The sequence below is a fragment of the Artemia sp. Qi Xiang Cuo genome, chromosome 10, assembly GCF_049724085.1.
Source record: "Artemia sp. Qi Xiang Cuo chromosome 10, ASM4972408v1, whole genome shotgun sequence".
In the NCBI taxonomy this organism is placed as follows: Eukaryota; Metazoa; Arthropoda; class Branchiopoda; order Anostraca; family Artemiidae; genus Artemia; species Artemia sp. Qi Xiang Cuo.
In genome coordinates this window covers 47,160,418-47,179,438 of record NC_142803.1, presented here as the reverse complement: position 1 = coordinate 47,179,438, position 19,021 = coordinate 47,160,418, and the positions used below count along the sequence as shown (strand labels likewise).

Here is a 19,021-nt window from a genome sequence, read left to right as displayed (position 1 = left end):
TTATCCATTTTCTATGTAAATGTTTACAAAAAATGTCAGTAGTGTTAAGTTGAATAAACTATTCAAAATTGTTGAAGAATCTAATTTGAAACCTGAATATATACAAAAAAATAATTGTATAACAGCGAAACAAGACATGCTGGTTTTGGTTTATCACTAAAAAAAAGACATTGAACTTTGAAATTGCGTAAATCTCTTGGCAAAGAAAGAGTGTAATGACCAGTAGAATAGAATATCTATCAGAAAAAAACCTGTTTGGTACGGAGGGGTAAGCAAATTCAAAAGAAGGATACTACTTTTATTCATTTACGCGAACATATATTGTATTTTTGTTTTCATTTATTGTTTATTTAATTTCTCTTTCTTTTAAGTCTCATTTATACTATCGCAGCAAAATATTTTTTTTCGTTTTATTCTCGAAATTCACGCACAATTTGAGCACTACTCATCTTCAAACCTATTTATCAATTTATATTAATACTTGTTGTATGTTTTTTTGCTCTGATTGTTTATTTAATTTCTGTTTGTTTTGTGTTTCATTTATTCTTTAATAGTAATTTCTGGTCGTTTTGAGTTTGAATTTTAACAGGTAATTTTATAGGCTGATATTAAGTTTAAAATGGCCTTTACTTTTATTTGAAAAACTTATTTTTCGGAAGTTTTTTTTTTAATTAATTAGAAATAAAAGTCTCCTTGATTAAGGATATATGGATTTATTTGGGTTTTTTAAGTAATGGTGCTGACGAAATGAATGGTTTTTTTTTCAAGTTTTGAGAGCCGAGGGTGCCGGAGTTCAAGTATTGCAGCTGGAAAAAATTTAAAGGAGTATTGAGAAAACTTTACACTAAAATTGTGTTATTAGAAGCAACAGTAATGATAGCTATAAAGTATGGTTTGAAAAGTGAGCGCTTTGAAAAATCGTGGAAGATATCCTGTGTGTTTTTCGGAGGCACTATTTAATAGAAACCTTAGGCTCTTGTTTGCGTGGCTCACTATGAACAAATAATTTTCGACAATTCGGTTTGACTTCACTGTCCGTGTTAGTAAAACCTAATTGTGAATGGGGCCTTAGGTGATTTTTTAAGGACGAAAAAGGCTAAGTTGCCAGCAGTCTTTCAGTGAGACGGAAGAGCCGATAAGAAAAAAAACTCAGGTTGCTAGCAGTAATTTTGCTGTCATCTGGTTACGCTTTGCTCAGCGGGGTTACCTATCGTAAAAAAAAGAAAAATCTTTTTACTCTTATTCTCATTCCTGGCCAAATGATTACTTTAATCGATGAGATAAATGGGTCTATGCTGTTTGTAATAACCATTGCTCAATCCTTTCACAATTCACTGTATATGTTTATTCAATATAAAGTTTCATTTTTTTTTCTTCTATTGATATGTAGGTTCGGTTTACTTACCGACGACAATCATTGGAAATACTGCCGAGATATCCGGTACTCAAATTTGAAATTCTGTAGGTTTCCTTGACTTTTATCGTCTCATAAATTTCCCTGTTCTGGAGTTTATTTTCTTAAATGTTGAGATTTCTTTCATTCCTTATGATGAAACTAGCAGTACTGAAAATCTAAAAATAAAACTATTTTCTGAAAATGGGCGTTTATATTCATGCTACTCTTCTTTGAATCATTATTGGCATGGGTATGCTGGGTACGCGTTATTACAAAAAAAAAATCAAAATGTCCGCATAATTTTTGTTTGAATAGTTGTTTAGTGTTACCTGAATTGCAAACGTGACGTCTCTGTGCATTTTTCATAATCTAGAGGGAAATAAATGCCCCCATCTCATTGCTCCCTTTAATTTATGCCTCTTGATATCCTATTTTATCTTTTGATCCAAGATAGATTGTTCAAAAGCACCCTATATATCTTCGTTCATGCGTAAAACCTGGCCTATCCATCTTATACTTATTTTGTTTGGAAGTCGTCAAAAAGTAATTGTATACCAAATAAGTATAGATATACGGGATTCCTGTCGCTGCAGTTAAGTTTGGAATATATTGTAAGGGAATATGTTCCTGACATATTACACCTGTGCCATTTTGACAACCTGCATGCAGTTAAACTCTTTCGATTTTGTTCCATAGTGGTACCAGTAGTAGCGGTAGTAGTAGTAGTAGTATTAGTGTACGAGTGCTTTGAATGAGTTTGTTCTTACGAATCCAGTAAAAGAAGCAAGCCCGGTACCAATTAGGAATAAAAATCTCCTCGATTAAGGCTATACGATCTTTTGATAAAAATCTAAAAATAAAACTATTTTCTGAATATGGGCGTTTATATTCTTTTTTTAATTATTTTTTATATTCTTTTTTTAATCATTATTGGCATAGGTATGCTGGGTACGGGCTATTACAAAAAAGAATTCAAAATTTCCACATAATTTTTGTTTCAAAAAACAGTATTGATTCAGTCTTTGAACAGTTAAGATCTATCTATTCTTTTAAAGAGGATTAATCCCAGTTTGAATTAGTTGTCGGTAAAGGATTTTATTCTGATTTAATTAGACACTGGATTCTTTCAGTAGTTATGAAATAGTGAGAACGCTTTTAAGTCTCATAAACTATAAATATTTATTCAGTATCTGTAACTTAGTGGAAGGTGTGACGTCACTGGATAAATTGAATTGACTGGAGTTTCTGACCAATACATTAATTGAACTTTTGACTTTGTTAAATTGAGTTAATTTCATAAGATATCCAAGTGAGGTATTCCAGTTTGGCAATAATAAAGATTATTATTCATCATTCAATGCTCTCGTCAGAATAAGATGTAATTAAGACCTCTGTGTGGCGTGAATTTATGTGACAATATTATATCAAGCATTATTGATATATTTGTGATTAGATGGGACGTAAAAGGAAAAATGCTAAGCAAGAAGGCATGGACAGTTCATTTGACACCTCAGGACTCAGTTCTAGCTCGAAACCGGAAATATCGATACTAGCTGCGAATTTTAAGCAAATTCTTGATGTTGTGAAAGAAAATGGAAATAAGTTGGACAATATCAACAATCAATTAGGAACTCTTACCGCAAGGGTGGATAACTTGGAAAAAGAACAATCGCTACAAACGAATAAGATAAACAATACTGAATCGAAAATTGGAAAGATTGAGAATGAAACCTCTAGCCTCAAAATGCAAATAAAAACTTGCACGGATGAAATAATGGAATTAAGAAGGAAAAATGAAGATTATATGTTTCGGATTGTGAGAATGGAAGCTGCTAAGCTAGAAAATAATGTCATCATATGGAACGCAGCTTGTAAGGATAATAACCACGCTCAAGTTCTATTCACAGAGGTAGTTCGTCACGGGCTGGAAAGGCCCGAAGTAAATTTCACAGTTACTCATTATGATAGCAACCGTAAATTTTTGAAGGTGACACTGAATAAAAAAGACGATAAGTTTGCCATATTGAAGAACGCTATCAAACTTAAGGATAAGACATTCCCTGGAAACAACAGCAACCTGTTCATCAGCAATGATGTCCCAACTGAAATCCGTAAAGTGCGAAAGCTGCTTCTAGTGAAACGTGACAAATTACGAAAAGATCATGGATGTGATGCCTGGATATCGAAGGGGTTTCAGCCAAATCTGCTAGTGAAAAGACCAGACGGTTCGATTACCAAATACACATTCAATGATGCCATACCGGAGATTGACGATTTTCATAAAAAATTTTCCATCGCCCGAAGGGAAGTGCCTGTTATATTCCCTGTCGATGTTCAAATGTCGTAATGTCGTGGGTTGCAGTAATAGGTCATGTGCCCAAGTAATATGAATGAAAACATTTAAATTGAAAGTGTTTTTTTTATGTTTAGTTTATATAAGGTGTATTATTATTATTATTTTTTATTATTATTATTATTTTTTTCTTTTTTTGTGTTTAGAGCCAAATAGAGTTTAAATTAATAATTGCGCAGAATTTTCGTAATGTGAGAAACCGAATTGGACTGGATATAATTTTTTTTTGTTTTTTTAATTGTTATTTTTTATTATGGTTATCTGGCGTTTTGTGGCAGGGTGTGTCTTATATTAACGTGGGATTAATATTTGATAATGGATAGGTATAATCGTGAAATTCCATCATCAAGGTTAAAAGAATTTGAGCGGAATTCTCTTTCATTTCAGTCAATTTTTCAAACTATTGTAGCTGGTGATGATGAAGATACTTCTAGTAATTTTGATATCCCAAAAAATCAATATATATATATGAGCTGGTAAGAAAAAATGTAAATACAAGTAGGATGTCGTTTTGGAATTGCCGGGGTTGGAGGACTGCGCAGGATGTGATTGAAACTTTTTTGTCGCATTCAGATACAGATATATTAGGCCTATGTGAAACTTTTTTAGATGATTTTTCAATTGAAAATATACATGTAAAAGATTACCAATTTTTTCACATCGGTCGGAAAAGACAAAAACAAGGGGGTCTAGGTGTTTTGATTAAAAATTGCATACCAGCACGTATAAGGATTGATTTTTTGCCAATGAATATTGAAATGATTTTTGAATCTTGTGTAGTTGAATGCTCTTTTCCAAATAATCGGAAGGTTTTAATTGCAGTTATTTACAGTACTCCGTCATCCAGCCAGATAGAATTTAAAAATCATTTTGAAAGTATGTTGGATAAATTAGCTAGTCTTAATACTCCTTATTTAGTTATGGGTGATTTTAATATTGATTTAATGAAACTCCTATCTGCAGATCAGAATAGAATAGATAGAAATATTTTGCAGTTTTTGGAGGGCCCACTATCTTATGGACTAAACCCCGTATGTTTTGTGCCCTCTAGAATAGCTGATACATCATTTTCACTTATTGATAATATTTTTTCACCTTGTTGTGCTGTTAATACATTTATTATTCCTGATGATTCATCTGACCACTGTATAATTATGTCTGATTTTCTTATAAATTTTCCGCATAATAAAAAAAATCAAACCAAGCGTAGAGATTTTTCACATAAAAATGTGTTAAGGTTAAAAGAAGGGCTTGTGCCCTCTAGAATAGCTGATACATCATTTTCACTTATTGATAATATTTTTTCACCTTATAGTGCTGTTAATACATTTATTATTCCTGATGATTCATCTGACCACTGTATAATTATGTCTGATTTTCTTATAAATTTTCCGCATAATAAAAAAAATCAAACCAAGCGTAGAGATTTTTCACATAAAAATGTGTTAAGGTTAAAAGAAGGGCTTGGTGATGTTGATTGGAGTCCTGTAATTGATGAGAAGGATCCGAACCAATCATTAGATAAATTTTATTATATTATGAATGAAAAGCTTGATCTTTTTTGCCCATATAAGAGCCCGAGAGGAAAGAAACTTACCCCAAAAAAACCTTGGATAAATGAATCACTTTTGAGATCTATTAATGAGAAAAATCGTTTATATAAAATTAGAATAAAATATCCCACGGAAATAAATATAACGCGTTTTAAAAATTATAAGAATATGCTGGTAAGGATCCTTAGAGTAAGTGAAAGACTTTATTATGAAAAATCTGTTCGAAATTCAGATTCCCCTAGAAAAACTTGGGAGTTTGATTAATGATAAAATTGGAAGAAATAAAAAGTTGTTACACCCTGAAGTGTTATTTGATATTAATGGTAAAGAATTTAGAGGACCACAAGCTGTTGCTAAGAAGTTTAGTGAATATTTTGCTAGTATTGGATCATCTGTTGTTTCAGGAGAAGTTGACCTTTCTTCCCCAAGGTCGCATAAAAAATATCTACCGCCCACTGAAGATACGAGCATATTTATGGCCCCGGTTACTTTTGCAGAATTTCAAAAGGTCATTAAGAATTTAAAAAATGGTAATTCATTGGGATATGATGAACTTTCAACTAATTTGCTAAAAAATATTGCAGGTGTAATTTTTGAACCATTGCTTCATATTTTAAATTTATTTATTTTCTCATGTACATTTCCTAAAAGATGGAAAATTGCACGTGTAATACCATTGCATAAAAAAGGAGATAAATCTGATACAAATAATTATCGTCCTATTGCAATTTTATCACCATTGTCTAAAGTATTGGAAAAAATTTTAAAAGGAAGGATTACTAATTATCTAGATAAAATAAATTTTTTTACCAAATATCAGTTTGGATTTAGGGCAGGCCATTCGACGGAACAAGCAGTTGCAGCTCTTGTATTAGAAATAAATGACTGCTTAGATAGTAATTATCATGTATCTACTGTTTTTTATGATGTTAAAAAAGCATTTGACACTTTAAACCATGAAATTCTTTTTGATAAAATGGAAAATTCCGGTATAAGAGGGAAAGGACTAGATATAATAAGATCATACCTTTATGGACGTAAAATCTTGGTAGATGTTGATGGACATTTGTCTAGTTTAAATGATCTTGAAGATATTGGTGTCCCACAAGGATCGGTATTAGGTCCGCTTTTATTTTTGATGTATATTAATGATCTTCCACGATGTTTGCAGGGAAATAATGGTCTTGCAATTATATTTGCAGATGACACAGCTGTTTCTGTTAAAGCGAAGAATTCATCTACATTGATTCAAAATTTGTTTAACACTGTTAGTTCAGTTAATCGATGGTTTGTTTCTAATTATTTAGTACCGAATTTTAAGAAGACTGAATTTATGGTTTTTGGTCATTCAAAACGTGCTACTAAAAAAATTTCATGTCAGGAGCTTCAAGTTGGTGAGCATAAAATACGTAGAGTTCAATCGTATCGTTATTTAGGAGTTTTTATTGATCCCCTTTTGTCATTTCAAAATCATATTGATCATTTAAGGGTGAAACTTTCGCAAAATATTGGGTCTATGTATCGTTTGCAACATGTTTTTCCATTTTCAATTTTAAAAATAATTTATCATTCTTTGATTGCTCCTTATTTAAATTATTGCACAATTATTTATTTAAATACTTTTTGGACGCATATAAAACCCCTACAGATCCTTCAAAATAAGGCAGTAAGAATACTTGGAAATTTTTTACATCGTCCATCAAAACTTAGAGATGCATCGGAAAATGAAACATTATTTCTTTTCTTGAATTTATTAGATCTGAAACATATAAGAGAACTTAATATATCAATATAGCATTTTAAAATACAAGATCCTAGTAGTTATTTTTATGAAAAATCTCTGTTGATTCCGCCCCCTCCTTCGGCTCTTAGGTGATCTGGAACATATCGAATTCCCTTTGTTAATTGTGAAAGATCTAGATTTTCAATTAGATACCAAATACCATTTATTTCAAATAAATATAGGCTGAAAGATAGAATTCAAATTAAGGCATCATTTCGGCAAATATCAGTTCTAAGGAAGAAAATATTAAAATTATGTATTGACCTGTGATGGTGGAATAGAAATTTTTTTATTATTATTATTATTTTTTTTGTTTATATTTGTTACCCATGTTGGGATAGCCTTCCGTGCCTCACTTGTCCAGCGTTTGTTTTCTTTATGTTTGTTATGTTTTTTGTTTTTTCTTTAACCAGGTTTTTTTTTATTTCTATCTTTTGTTATGATGAGAAAATGTTTTTTTTTGTTTTGTTTTTTTTTGTTTTTTACCCAATTTTAAGAGCTTTGCTCTCTGTTGGGGGTATATGTTTTTTTTTATGTTGAATTAATCAGCAAGTTTATATGCAGAAGGTTACTTCAAGGAATTTTTTTTTTTGGGGGGGGCCAAAAAAATAAAGGCGACCATTTTAATTAAGTATGTAAAGTATAGGAATTTACCAGGAAAGACATAAGGATCTCGATTTTTGGAAGGGGAGGATTTATATATATATATATATATAGTTTCTGTTCGTTTTAAGTTTTAATGTCGCTCCTTACTTTCAGTTAAAAAGAAAACTTGTTTTGTTTTTCATTTAATTTCTGAACGTTTTTGAATTAATGCAGGTTTTGATTTTGGCTCACCGTACATGAATAATTAAAACAAAATTTGCCTATTAATTTTACTTTTTTGGTTAAATAGGTTTCTCAAAAGTTGTTTAATTTTATTTGCGAACGTTTATGTATATTAGGGAGTTCACTTGCTAGTCAATACCTCGCTCTTTACGTTAAAGTTTGAATTTTGTTCCCATTCTTCAAAAATGAGCTCTTAATCACAAAGGCCGTTAATTAGAATAAACAGCTCTAATGAAAGTAATTAAAAAATATTTGGCTTAAAGAATGAGGTATTGACTAGGGGGCGAACCCGACCATATACGTAATAATTTTTATTCGTTTTAAGTGTTGATGCTGCTGCTTACTTTCAGTTGAAAAACTTATTTTTTTTGTATTTAGTTTCTCATGTTTTTTTTTAAATGATGCTGGGAAATCCGGCCCCCCCTTTATAACAACGTCCCTTCCCCATGAAAACCTCCTCCATGGAAAGATACTCCCACATAGCCCCCGACCCCCCTCACTACCGGAAAAAATTCCCCCTGAAAACGTCTGTCCCAATAACCAATACTATATGTAAACATTGGGTAAAGTTCATAGCTTTCAGCCCTTCCCCCAGGGACTTTGGGGGATTAAGTCATCCTAAAAGACGTAATTATTATTTTTTCGACCATGCTGAACAAAATGGCTATCTCAAAATTTTGATCAGGTGACTTTGGGAAAAAATGAGCGTGGGAGGGGGCCTAGTTGCCCTCCATTTTCGTTGATTACTTAAAAAGGGCATCAGAACTATTAATTTCAGTTCCAATGAGCCCTCCCACGATATTATAGTACCACTGGGTCGATACGATTGCCCCTGAAAAAAAAAAAAAAACATACATCCGTGATCTTTCTCTTGGCAAAAAATACAAAATTCCACATTTTTTCAGACAGGAGCTTGAAACCTCTACGTTAGGGTTTTCTGACACGCTGAATCTGATAGTGTGATTTTTATTAAGTTTCTATAAATTTTTGGGGGTGTTTCCCCTTTTTTTCGAAAATCTGGCAAATTTTCTCAAGCTCGTAACTTTTGATGGGTAGGACTAAACTTGATGAAACATATATATTTGAAATTAGCATTAAAATCTGTTTCTTTTCATGTATCTATTGGTACCAAAATTCCGTTTTTTAGAGTTTCGGATGTTATTGAGCCGGGTCGCTCCTTACTTACAGTTCTTTACCACGAACTGTTTGATATCATTCTCCAACTACACAATAACATAATCATCGCGCTATTCTTTAGTTTTAAGTCGCGAGGTGATAAATCAGCAATGTCAATTGAATTAATGAATTCTGGCGTGAATTGAATTCCTCCTTCCTGCATCTCCTTCCTCAAAATTCAATTCCTGCATCAAAGAATCGTCCAAATGGATTTGTATAGGATTTGTTTTCTCTTGGGACTAGTGGGGATTTTCACTTTTGCTTATCTTCTAACCGCAAATTTCATTTACGATTCGATGTAATCATCCGCGTCGCGTATATTCTAACTGCAGTTTTCTTTGTCCATTAATTTTATTGGGAATTTGTTGTGATGCTTGCTGTCACGTGTTTTTTAGCGAAAGATCTCGTTGCGCATCGTTTTTGTGCATCATTACCTCAGAGATTTTTCCATGCCTTTTGCCTCAACTGTTCGGGTTCATTCAATACCGTGCATAATTTTGCATGACATCATAGATAGCAAAAACTTCTTTCCCAGCCTTTCCCAGTCGTTTCCTTTCTATATTTTTTCTTTAATTGCGTTGTTATATAATTCAGTAGCCTCCAGGAATGTTCCAATGCCTATATCCTCTGATATATCTAACTTACGCATTCGCGTAATCATCGTTTTTTATTTTGTTTCAAGTCATAGGGTGGTAAATCACTAATTTCAGTTGCACTAAGAAATTCTGACGCGAATTGAATTCATCTTTCCTGTTTATTCTTTACAGATGCTGAAATAAAAATGCTCCTTATGCCATTGTAATTTCGGAGATTATTGTCTAAATTGCGCAAAAGCATAACTATCGTATTATTCTTGTTTTATGTCACATTTTCGTTCGCAATTTAATGTGATTTTTGATCTTTCTTGTTTCTTTTTCTTTAGCTGTCCGTTTCTTTAGCTTGCCTTTTTCTTTAGCTGTTCGGGGTCATTTGTCATCTTGTGTAATTTTGCACGGGTCATGGATACTAACCATCATTTTTTTTTCCTGTTTATCCTTAACAGACTCACACATACTAAACTGACACGTTTCTTCATTCCATGTAATTTCGCTCTGCCTTGTAACCGCAACTTTCGTTGTGGAGCATTTTGTTTGCAATTCAATGTAATTTTTACTATTTCTTGTTCCATGCTTTTTTCTTTAGCTGTTCAGAATAATTTGTGATCTTGTGTAATTTTGCATGCGTGATAGATACTAAAAACGATACCATAACTCTTGGGGGGAAAAATGTGATTTATGCTCTTGAAATGTATGTTTAAATGAATTTTCTTAAACTCGTGACCTATATCTGTCGTTTTTTTTCAGGCCAGAAAATCCCAGGGTGTCAGTTTTCAAAAATAAATAAATAAATAATACAGTACCGTTTTCAAGAAAAAATTCATACATAGACAAATCTACATATATGAATGTATTTTGTATTCTAAAGGTTCTTGAGTCACTATACATCCTTTCATGTGCATGTATTACTTTTGCTCAGTTTCATGGTGACCTTCCCCCGCCCCTAAGTGTTCCGCTATCTTTTACCTCTGATCAAAATAATTATTATCTTCGTAATATGACAAATCATGTTACGTTTACTCCTTGAATAAGGTCAGATTTTAATCCTCTAATGGCATGTCATATTGTTTGGAATAAGTTGCCTGAATCAGCTCGAGGGTGCCACTCATTCGGTTTGTTTAAAAAAATTGTTAAAAGTCTTTGGCTTCGTAGAAGTTATTTTTATTTATGTTTTTATTTTCTTTTATTATTTATTTTTTTAGTATATTTAATTTAATTTTAATTTAGTTTATTCATTCTATTTTTTCTATAGTTTTCTTTTTATCTAAATTTTCTTGTCTTCTCCTTCGTATGTGAGTAAGTGATAATTTTAAATTTTCTTTTGTTTTTCATCTCTGAGTAAGCAACTCATCTGTCTTTGTACAAGCCAATGAGCCTTTGGGGGGATAATAACATGTACTATTGTATGTGTATCTAATGAAGAATAAATCTTATCTTAAATCCCAGAAATCCAGGGAGTTTTGTCAGACTTCGGCGTATGTGTGCAAACGTTAGCTTAGATGGCGCTAATCTCACCAAGGTTGACATAATTTCAATAGGTTTAAAGCTTCTCTTTTTTTACTTGGAATGAACAACTTATTTTGTCAGTTTATATTTCCTTTCTTCCTTAATTTTTCTTACTTAACTGAACTTATATAAAATATGAATTATAAAAGGACCGATAGTTACTTTTGAAAATCAAAAAAAGGTCATTTTAAAAATTAACTTTAACATTAAATTCATATGTGCTATTAAGAAAAAGTTTTAAAAAATAAAAAAATTGCGTGTCTACTAATAGATTTAGTTAACGGTCGCAGTAAACAATTGTAAAAAACGGTTAATTTAATGATCTTAATGAATCTCTTATTATTTTGATTCTAAAACAAATAAAGGGAAAGTCTTTTTTAACCTTTTGCTTGTCATTATTTTTAGGGAATCAGGGGTTTCTAGACGAAAAAAATGGACTGGTGTACAGAGATATATAAAATAAATCTATTAAAGATTCTTATAACAGAAACTTATTTGAGATGGATACGAAATTTCTGTAATAGGTGTTGCTAGTAATAAAAGTTATTTATATATAGCTGTTATGCAAACAGATAAATATTAAAACAGATTTTTGATAATATTTTATCAGTCTTATCAAGTTGATGGTAATAAAATTTTGTTACTGTAAGCGAATTTGAATTACTGTAGAATTTGAGAAAATTCTATTAAACTGCTGTTAACCATTATTACTCAATTTTTAGAACATTTATATACAGTTGAGTAGCAACGTCACTTGCTCAGCAAGACCCCCCCCCATCCTGATTCACATTAAAATTTAATCGCAATTTACATATGTTTAGCAGTATGAAAACGAAGGAAAAGGTGATTTAACCCATAGCTTAATGGCTATCGCTCAAAATTGTGAGTTTTTTTTTTTTAAATACATGTCGAAAGATACTAAAATTACAAGATGTTAGCTTAAAGTCGCAAAGTATAGACTTTTCAGTAGCTGAAAAATCGTAATTTTGATTCATTATGCCACTAAAGAAACCCAGTTTAGTCAAACAGTTCGTGGTAACGAACTGTAAGTAAGGAGCGACCCGGCTCAATGGTAGCCGCAACTATAAAAAACGGAATTTTGATATCAATAGATGTATCAAAAGAATCAGATTTTAATTCTGATTTCAAATATATAAGTTTCGTCAAGTTTAGTCTTACCCATCAAAAGCTATGCGCCGGAGAAAATTTGGCTGATTTTCGAAAAAAAGGGGAAACAACCTTTAAGAGTTATAGAACCTTAATGAAAATCACACCATCATATTCAGCGTATCAGAGAACCCTACTGTAGAGGTTTTAAGCTCCTATCTACAAAAATGTGGAATTTTCCATTTTTTGCCAGAAGAAAGATCACGGGTGCTTGTGTATTTGTTTTGTGTTTTTTTTTTGTTTTTTTTTTCCAGGGGTAATCTTATTGACCCATTGGTCCTAGAATATTTTAGGAGGACTCATTCGAACAGAAATAAAAATTTCTAGTGCCCTTTTTAAGTGACCAAAAAAATGGAGGGCAACTAGGCCCCCTCCCACGCTCATTTTTTTTTCCCAAAGTCATCTGATCAAAATTTTGAGATAACTATTTTGTTCAGCATGGTCGAAAATATTATAACTATGTCCTTTAGGATGACTTAATCCCTCGAAGCCCCCAGGAGGAGGCCTGAAAGTTATGAACTTTACCCAGTGTTAACATATAGGGGTGTTAACATATAGGTTATTGGGACCCGGCTCAATGGTAACCGAAACTCTAGAAAACAGTTTTTTCATACAAATAGATACATCAAAAGAATCGGATTTTAATGCTGATTTCAAATATATAAGTTTCATCAATACCCTTCAATCCTACCCTTCAAAAGTTACGCGCCTGAGAAAATTTGGCTGATTTTCGAAAAAAGGAGGAAAGACCCCTTAAAAGCCATAGAACCTAAATGAAAATCACACCTTCAGATTCCGCGTATTAGAGAGCCCTAATGTAGAGTTTTCAACCTTCAATCTAGAACTATCTGGAGTTATACATTTTTTTGCCAGACCATAGGTGCGTGTTTATTTTTTTTTTCCAGGAGTGGTCATATCGACTCAGCAGTCCTATAATATCGTGAGAAGGTTCATTGGGACGGAAATTAAAAGTTCTGGTGCCCTTTTTAATTGACAAAAAAATGGAGGGCAACTAGGCCCCCTCCCACGCTCATTGTTTTCCCAAAGTCACCTGATCAAAATTTTGAGATAGCCATTTTGTTCAGCATGTTCGAAAATATTAAAAGTATGTCTTTTAGGATGACTTAATCCCCTGAAGTTCCCGGGAGGAGGGCTGAAAGTTATGAACTTTACCCAATGTTAACATATAAGTAACAATGGGTTTATTTAAAAAAAAAAAATATATATACATCATCGATTCCCTGAAGCAATGCTTGTGCGGGAGAAAACCCACCTAATAAATCAAAAAACCAAGAAACCAAAAAAAAAAAAAAAAAAAAAAAAAAAAAAAAAATATTTATATAATTAGAGCTCAACTTACTGGACCCGAAAACCAACGAACCTCCAAACAACACCCAACAAAATTATAATAATTATAATCATATTCAGCTGCAACTAAACCCTCCTCAAAAACAAAACTTAAGTGGCGTGGAATAATCCATTCAAAATATACACATCAAAACAATGGTTCTTTAGTGACTTACGAAAATTCTGCAAACCCCCAACATTCCTCAAATCCTCAGGCAAACTCTCCCAAACTAACGGAACAACATGGCGAATTGAAAACCAAGACCTAGACGTGACCATAGCTGGTCTTCGCACCAACTGAGAAGATCGTGTCAAATGATCGTGAGTAGTAGACGCAAGACTAAACATTCCTGAAAAACATGATGGTAACTCGGAAGCTAAATATTTAAACATAAACAGAGCATTATAGAATACACATATTCCTGCCAACGGTAGAATTTCATACTCGCGGTAAAGATGCCTCACCGATACAGATAGGTCAATTTGATTACCATAAAGAACTCTAATTGCCATATTCTGTGTTACGCAGAGCGGATGGAGGTGAGTTACGAATGTTTTCGACCAAACCATACAACAGTAAATGAGATAAGGGTGAACCATAGAAAAATACAACATTCTCAGAATTTCACACGGAAAAAGATACCTAAGTTTACGCATAATACCAATATTATGGGACAATTTGCTGTTAACAGATGCAATATGGTCTTTAAAACTAAGGCTTTCATCAATTATAAAACCAAGGTATCTAGTACTAGTAGATCTTACAATGGTATGGTGCCCTACTTCTGTACTATTAATCCATGGATAATGTCCAGTAATTCTACCATAAATCAAAAAATTCGACGTATTATGATTCAGTTTCAATTTATTTACTCGCATCCACTTTTCAATCGAAGAAATACCTTGTTTCAATATAGCCATCAACTCATTTTCAGTTCTAGCAGCTACGGTGAAATGGGCATCATCAGCAAAACATGGTAGAATTCCTTTAGTACCGTAAGTATCAAGGTCTAAAGAACAAGACACATTACTTGAAGCTCTACAAAGGTCATTAATATAAACCAAAAACAACAAAGGGCCCAAAACGGAACCCTGGGGTACTCCAATCGAAATATATTCAATTTTAGATGTAACTCCATCCATCACGACACACTGAGTCCTTCCACTAAGATAAATAACTATGACGTTTAAAAAATCACCACGTATACCACTACTATATAGCTTTTGAACTAGTATATCATGATCAACAGAGTCAAATGCTTTAGTAATATCCAAAAATATCGAAGCTATCTTCAGACCCTTGTCTAAAGCATCATTAATAAAAGTTGTTAAAAACAAAACTCCATGCTCTGTAGAATGATGACTCCTAAACCCAAACTGACTAGAACTAAAAAATTGTCTTTTTTCGAAAAAACTTACCATCCTACTATGAATCAACTTTTCAAACACTCTAGAAATAAATGGCAGTAAAGAAATCGGTCTATAATCACTAAAACAATTCTTATCCCCTCCTTCAAATATCGGGATAACATTCGCGCACTTTAGACAATCAGGAAATATTCCAGCTTTTAAACAATTATTTATCATTCCTAAAAAATGACTAGATATAACAGGTAAAATCGACTTCAAAACCTTCAACGAAATAAAATCGCCTCCTGATGCACCATTTTTCATATTATTTATAACATCAAATAATTCATCAATAGATACAGATTTAAGGTACGCAGACACATCACAATCTTCAGGTAGGAACTGACGAAAATCTCCATCTTGATCAAATACTGGCACCGATGATAACACACGCTGCCCAATAGTAGCGAAGTGATTACACATCTCATCTGCAACATTATTATTCATTCCCATATTATCTGGACGGATCAAGACGCTACCAGGGCAAGTCACCGACTTAATCAATTTCCAAGTCTTACTCGGGTTACCCTCAAATTTTTTAAATTTAACCTTATAATATTCTACCTTAGACAGTCGGAGTGCAGCATTTAACCTACTATTATAAACTCTATATATTACTTTATCATGAGGATCATTGCTCCTTGTTGACAACTTATATAAAAAACGTCTTCTATTAATTGACTAACAAACTCTTTGTAATCCAAGGTTTATTCGGAGACACCCTTCTCTTCTGTATTCCTGACACTTCACAAGATTCCAAAAAAGTTTCCTTAATCTTACCATACCAAAGCTCAAACTTCAAATTTAAATCTAATTCTTCTTGTAAAAATTTAAAGTCTAACTGTTCTATCCTAAGCTTAAATCTTGACATAGTATTTGAATCAACTAATAATTTCTTAGGCTTAGGGCGAGCATCACAATTAATATTAATATTCTTAAATATACCCGGAACTAATATAGCCAAACCAAAGTGATCCGAAACATCATTTAACACAACACTCGACGAATCATGGGGAACATTCAAAAATACATTATCAATTAGAGATGAAGATGAATCCGTCACTCTAGTACAAACATTTACAGCTGGATGCATCCTAAAACCGAGCACTAAATTCAAAAAATTCTGGGCTTTTAAGTTAGATGCTAACAATTTCAAATCAATGTTGAAATCTCCACGCATGAAACACGGCATGTTCTTATGAGTTAGAAGGTCCGTTTGTTGCTCTAATATTTCTAAAAAACAATCTACACCTGCTGAAGGGGGGCGGTAACAGACAGCAATAAAGAATGGGTCACCATTCTTATCAACCTCCGTAACAAAACACTCAAAAACCATCTCTTTATTAACAGACAAATCATCCCTAACCTTCACATTCAAAGCAGTTCTAATATACAGGGCAAGTCCTCCATGCTGATGATGAGTACGGTTCTTAACATACATATTATAATTTAAAATATCCAATAGTCCAGAATTATTATTCATTAACCATGTTTCAGTAAGTGCAAGAATATGAAAATCAGATAGCATACACAGCTCCGACAAATAATCCAATGTACTATTTAACCCCTGACAATTCAAATGAAAAATGCCAAGTTTATCCGGTGCCAGTCTAGTATGTAAATCAACTGGGCACTTATAATTAACCTTCGGAAAAACATCATCTACCCCTATATCAAAATCCCTGTGAAGTACCCCTAATCCTAAATCCGAAACACTAAATGGATTATTCTCAAGCCAATCCAAACGATCATTACGAAAAATTACCATTTTTTATAAAATATATATATATATATATATATATATATATAAAAGAAAAGGAGGGTAGTTGCAACCAAACCAACTGAATAACTTACTATAACTCGGAGGGTCGGTGGTCCCGTTTCCAACGTAATCGAAGCTCCAGAAAAAACACAATATAACCTAAAAATAATAAGAAACATATTAACAAAATAGTATAAATAAACAAACGAATACAAAAAAAGTGAAAAAATTGACACTAACACTAGCCTGTCACAATACAGGCTTACTGTTTCCATTACTGAATTCCAGAAAATTATAATTGAAGAAAACACAATGCTCTACCTGTGTATACCACTTACCAATAATAAATTATAAAAAAAGCTAAATAAATTAGTAAAAAATAACAAATTTTCATTTTTTTTCAATAAACACAAATACAAAACAAAAAAAAAAAAAAAAAAATAAAAATATCTTAACAAACTCTTAATTAAACATTCATGATATAACCATCTATTGGTCACATAACTCAGGGATAGGCTCATCATAACCAAATTTTGCCGCCACACCACCACGGTCGATCTGTATATATGGTGGAACTGTATTGGAAACCCATGATGAAACTCCTATAGCATTTAATCTAGATTTCTTTACTTACAACTTCCTTCGAGCTTCGCGAACTGATATTGGTGCATCATCGCTAACAGATACATTTCTATGGTGTCCAATAACTTTACCTTTTAATTTCTTTCCGTTCTTAAACACACTGACCTTCGCATCTCGAGAACCAACATCAACTTTAAAATACGGTTGCTCCTTACGGACATTACCAACAACTTGAAACCTCGGGACCATGGACAGTCCTAGACCCTCCAAACACAACTGGTCAAAAAACGTTTCGGCTTGGGTGGTATTTTCGCAGGGAGCATTCCAAACGATAATATTCGTCTCTGTATGTCGATACTCTGATGCCATAAGCCGACGAGACAGATCTGCACTCCCAGTTTCATAATTTTTCGTTGCACTAGCGATAATTGACATTTGATTTCTTAAGCTTAGAACATCAGATTCAAGCTGTGTAACACGCGAACTCGTAGTATTAACTTCTGATTTTAGCTCAGACTGTGTATTTTCCACTGATACCATACGATTTTCTAACATTTTTATACTATTGTTTATAGAGTCTAGTTTTTTACCATTTTCAGTAAGTATTGTTAGCATCTTAGCAAAATCATCCGTCAGGGTCTTCAGTGAAGCGACATCGTTATTCCCTTCAGATGAAACGGTCGAATTCAACAAACTGTTCTCAACAGACTGGGATCCTACTTGGACAGTTTTAGCAATCTTCCTTTTTCGCCCCATGGCAAGTGCAAATAAAATAAAATATGTAATCTCTCTTACCTATTTTGGCACCTATAATTTATCCACGTCGATGCGGACGTGCAGTTCGCTAAGCCACCGTTAATTTGGGCACGGCTAACACCCCTATCTCCTGCACCGACGATTTCCAACAGCGTTTGAATACCGACGCTACTTTAGGAATCACAACCAACTTTCAGGAATACTCTGTAGCGTTTGCAAAATTCAACTAATCAAATATTTGCATTTCATTCCATTCCTCAGGGCAAGCGGTAAAGACACCTGAACTACTACTCAATCAGAGCTTGATTCATTGATTTTGGCCTATTTTCTTTTTTTGTCATAATTAAATGACGTAATCCAAGGTGTATAATCCCAAGCCAATTCAATGTTTCGCAATATCTTCACTGTCTAACAAATACACTTTTTACAAACCAATTAAATTCACAGTTAAATCCAATTTGCGTCCTCACAGTTCAAAGGCTATTGGTTATTGGGAAGTATACAGTACAGACGTTTTCAGGGGAGATTTTTCCTGGTAGTGGGGGGGGGGGGTTGGGTAGGGACGTACGCAGGGGGGGGGGTCCTTCGGTCCCATCTTTGACGTAATATATAGCAATGTTTTTCCATTTTTACCATTAGCTTTTGTTGAATAGGCTTGGATGGTGTTTTTTTCTTTTTCTTGCAGAAAAGATCAAGTTACCTCTCTTATTAGTTTTACCTTCTCTTTAATAGTTCTATTGAAGGCCTAACTTGTTTCTGGGCTCTCCTCTAGAATACCCTTACAAAATAAATTATTGCGTATTGTG

At 33.0% G+C, this 19,021-nt stretch overlaps 1 protein-coding gene across 4 annotated transcripts in view; it reads left to right on the top strand.

Annotated features, from left to right (window-relative positions):
• Vps8 (vacuolar protein sorting 8) overlaps positions 1-19,021 on the top strand; it is a 286,757-nt gene that overhangs the window by 123,386 nt on the left and 144,350 nt on the right. The gene's annotated exons all lie outside the window — the stretch shown is intronic.